Below are 5,201 nucleotides of genomic sequence, written 5' to 3'. Positions count from 1 at the left end.
GAAAGAAAATAATGAAAAGAAATGTAAATAAATAAATGAATAAATAAATGAATATATGAATGCATACATAAATAAGAAATATAATAAAATAAATTTATTAAAGTAATTATTCATTTAAAAGAAAAATAATTTTATATATAATATTTAAAAATTGTTAGAATAAATATGCAATATATATATATATGTATTTATATGCTTATATAAAAAAAAAAAAAAAAAAATAGGTAATACAAATGTTTATATATATCCATTAAATATTTATTTCTTCTCACAAAATAATATATTACTTTTTTTTTAGTTTTACAAAAATGTATATAACTAGAACAAAATAATAAAACATAAACTAAAATGAATTTTAAATTTTAGTCATTTATATGTTGTTATTATAATTGTTTTATTATTCAAAATGATTTTATAAAACATTATTTTAAGAAAATAAAAATTTTAGAAATAATTTATTAGTCAGGAATAGTATTATAAAAATTAAAACGAAATAAAATTAATAAAAATATACATGAACATATAAAGGTGCTTCAATATATTTTATTAATAAATCATTATATATATATATATATAAATATATATATATATAAATATTAAAAAAAAAAAAAAAAAAGTAAGTTGTCCACAAAAAATTTTTATTCTGTTTAGTGCATATTCAAAATCGTTTAATAAATAATTTAGGTATATTAAAAAAAAAAAAAAATAATAATAAAATTAAATGTTAAAATTACACATATAAAAAAATGTAATAGAAAACTAAAGAAATTTAAACTTAACAAAAAAAGAAAGAAAAAAAAAAAAAAATTATTATTATTATAATTATTACAAAAATAAAATATATTTTTTACTATTTTTTTTTTTATCTTAAATTGATTATTTTATCATGTAATATGTTTCTTTCATATATATAAAGAATACATTTAATATTTTTCTTAGAAACATATATTCATATAACAAATCAAAAGAATCTGTTTTAGAATTATAAAACAAAATCACCAAAAGAATAGATAAAGAAAAAATAAAACTATTATAAACAACATAAATTTTATATTTATGTTTATATGTTAAATCAAAAATAAAATAAGTTAATATATACATATATACTTATATAATTTATATGAAAAATAATTAGCATGTAATTTTTTTTTTTTTTTTTTTTTCACTATACATTGGATAACAGAATTTTTTCTAATTTAAAAAATATATAAATAAAAATATTGTTTCACTTTTAATCTAAATCACAAATATTATATAAAAACAAGTATTATTAAAAAAAATATAACATACTAAATTTTAAAAATCTCTATATCATCAATTGTATATATATAAATATAATATTTATATATATATAGAATCAAACACAATTATACAAAGAGATAAAATTAATAAATAAATATATATTTATACAAACATTTGCTAAAATAAATGTAAATATGTATATATATATATATATTTATATATATACATATTTATATATATAAAATGTAGATAAGAATAAATTAATATTTAAATAAATAGAATACTAAGCAAAATAGACGAATATTAATGAACAAATGTAACATATATATAAGAACGAAATAAAAAAAAAAAAAAAAAAAAGACAAAAACATTGCATTTCAACAAAAAAATATTACGATTTACTTAAATATATACATATAAGAAGATTTTTATATTTTTTATTAAACTCAAAATATAATATCTACATAATTAAGATTTTATATTCATTCTTCTATTTGATAAATATATGATATACAAACAAATATAGTGTTTAATAAAAAAAAAAAAAAAAAGTTAATAAAAAACAAAGCAAAAAATAGGAATATTATTTTAAAATATTAAACTAAAAAAATTTCACTTTTTTTATTTTCATTTATTAATATTTATAAAATACAATCTTTTAATATGTTTTTTTCTTGAAATATTATTTTCTTCACTTATAGTAAACTTCATGTATTTTTATGAATTTTACGTATAATTTCATTCTTTTGTGATTTCCGCTTTTTTTTTAATATAGAAATAATGCCATTATAAATAAAAACAAAATAGATGTATTTCCTTTAAATTACTATTAAAAAAAATGAATAATATAGTTGTATAAATATAAACTTAATATGAATTATTAATTATATTTAATTTCCTTTTAATCATGCATACAAAAAATTACACATTTATAAAAATAATTGTTAAAATAAAATTCCAAACTTATATAATAATGTTTTAAAGTTTTATAAAATATTCTTGTAAATATTTATATATATAAAAGTTCATTTTTTTTAATGTTTCTTTATTTAATTTTTTAAATTTTTATTTAAATTCTATTTGATTTAATACAACTACTTTTATAAAAAAAAAAAGTAAAAACTTTATTCTTAGGTTTTATAACAACCTGAAGATAAATTTTTTCATGCCTTTCAATATACACACGAAAATGAAAAGAATAAATAGTTAATAAAAAAAAAAAAAAAAGAAAAATTATTCAATTAATAGTTTCAACTAAAAATAAAAAAAAAAAAAAATTAACAAAACGAATGGTTTTCATGTATCAGATCAAAATTATTACAACAATAGAAAAAAATTTTTTTTTTTTTTTTTGTTAGTACAGATAAAAGTTTATTTATGGTAATAATATGAAAAAGAAATAAAAAATATATTTACATTTAATATATCATAGGTTCTCTGTTATTAGAAAAAAAAAAAAATAATAATTAGAAAATTTATATATGCTTATTTTAATTTTTAATTTTTATAAAAATAATATATTTTCTTTATAAGTGAATGATCAGAACAAATATTTGTTTGCACATTTTATATCTTGCATTATTAAATTAATTTTTATCTCCATACAAATAAAAAAAAGGTTTTTTTTTCAAGTTTATTCTTTTTCCTATTCATTCATAAAATATATATATATATATATTTTTCTTTTTTTTTAATAATTGAATTATATATAATTATTTTTTCCTTTTTCTTCTACGTGTTCAGATTATTTGTTATACATCAGCGTGTGCTAATTTATTTCTGTTTATTTATGTAAAAAAAAAAAATATATATATATATATATTTCCTCTATTTTATATAGAAAATTTTTTTTTATTATTTTTGTTGTTTTGTGAATTTTTTTTATGTTTTTCTCAAAGTTTTATCGAAATATTTTTTATAATAAGAAATAAGTTTTGCATATATTGGTTTTGATCATTTGTAATTAAAAAAAAATAAATACTTTTTTTTTTTTTTTTTTTTTAATTAATTCATCTTTTATAATAATAAAAAGTTTATTGGTATGAATATGTATTTATTTTTATAATCGTGTATATTTATTTACTGAATAAATTAAAAATTTTATAATTTTTTTTGATGTTTTATAAGTATTACTTATAAAGAAATATTTTACGAAATAGTAAATATCATTGCTTATCGGAAGAATAAAAAAAAAAAAATATAATAATATATTAAAGGAAAAAAAAAAAAAGAATAATAAAATATAATAAAAAAATACTAATTTTTTCTTTTTTTTTTATCCAAAGAATTCTTAAGTTGCTAATAATATGATAATTATAATAATTTTTTCGTAGTGAAGACGAAATCATTAAAGCCACAAGAAATTTAAATAAAATGTGTTATTTAAACATTTTAGTTTTTTGGATTTTTTTTTTTTTATAATAAAAGATTAAAATTTATAGTATTTTTTAAATAACACTATTTTTTGATCTGTTTAATAAAAATATATATGTTTTAAATATTTTCTAAATGTATGAAAAATATACTTTGATAAGTGAAATATATATGATAAATCTTTTTCTCATGTATATATATGTTTTTTCCTTTTTCGCAATTCTACATTTTTATATAACAATAAAATTTAACTAAAGAAATTGTAAAGTTCTGCATGCTATCATCATTTTATTTAGCATAATAATTCAACTAAAATATCATTAAAAACAAATGTAAAATATGGTGTAATTTAATTTTCTCCTGAAACTATAAAAAAAGATATAAATGATGAAAAAAATAACACACAAGAAGAGATAAATAATGAATTTTTTTTTATATAAATTTTAAATTTTCTCTAAAAAAAAAAAATACAGTATATACAGTACAATGTTTTTATAGATAAAACTACATACTATTTTTAAAGGAAATTTTATTTATATAAATTAAGAGACATAAAATATCATTTCAAAAAAAAAAAAATTTCGAATTATACTGTAATACTAATTATTAAAAAAAAAAATATACATATATATTTATATTCTTTAAATAAAATAAAATTAGTGCATACATGAACATTCAGAAAAAATTTACTCTTAAATATTCACACAAAAAAAAAAAAAAAAAAAAACATTAATAATAAAAATAAATGAGTTAAAATGTATGAAAAAATGTATATAAATCATAAGAAAATTCCTTTTTAAAAAAAATCTACAGTTATGTATAAAGTTATTTATTTTGGATTTATTAAGATGTTTTGTTTTTACAACTATTTGTATGTTATTATTAAAGCATTATATTTTTGCATAATTTTTCCCCTTATTTTTATGTATGAAAAAAATTTTATATAAAAATTACATTAAAAGTTTAAATCATATAATAGTGTGAAATTCAAAGAATCAATTTGAAAAAAGCACACATGCACTAGAAAATTTGTTTTAACCCAGATATTAAAAAATGTTCTTAGTATTAAAAGAAAATAATAGAAGTAAATAGTAAATTTGTAAATTAAAACTAATTTAATTTTAGTTGTAATTTAAAAATACATCATATTTTTGATGAATAAGATTTTATGCCAAATGAAAAATAAATATTAACATATTTTAGTTATAATTCCCAACATATTTTGAAGCTAAATTTTCAATAAATTAATAGAAATCTTACAAATTTGCTTTTGATAAAATATAAAAAAAAAATTATATTAATAGATAAAAAAAAAAAAAAAAAAAAAAAAGAATCTTTCACTTTTTTTTTTTTTTTTTTTTTACCTTAAATTTAATAATAATTTATTTGTTTCGTTTGTTTGTTTCCCTTTATTGTTTTATATTTTTAGTCTTTTTTATGTTAATTACATTTATCAGTTATTTTTAAATTTTAATAGAGAATAAAATTTTATTATTATCTTTTTATTTTTTAATATAGGAAAATATAAATAAACCGAATTTATTTTTACTATATTTAAAAAATATATATTAATACATCACACTTGA

The sequence above is a fragment of the Plasmodium gallinaceum genome (assembly GCF_900005855.1).
Source record: "Plasmodium gallinaceum strain 8A genome assembly, contig: PGAL8A_v1_76, whole genome shotgun sequence".
Taxonomy (NCBI): Eukaryota; Apicomplexa; class Aconoidasida; order Haemosporida; family Plasmodiidae; genus Plasmodium; species Plasmodium gallinaceum.
The sequence above is the reverse complement of the archived record's forward strand: the minus strand, read 5'-3'. Positions refer to the sequence as shown.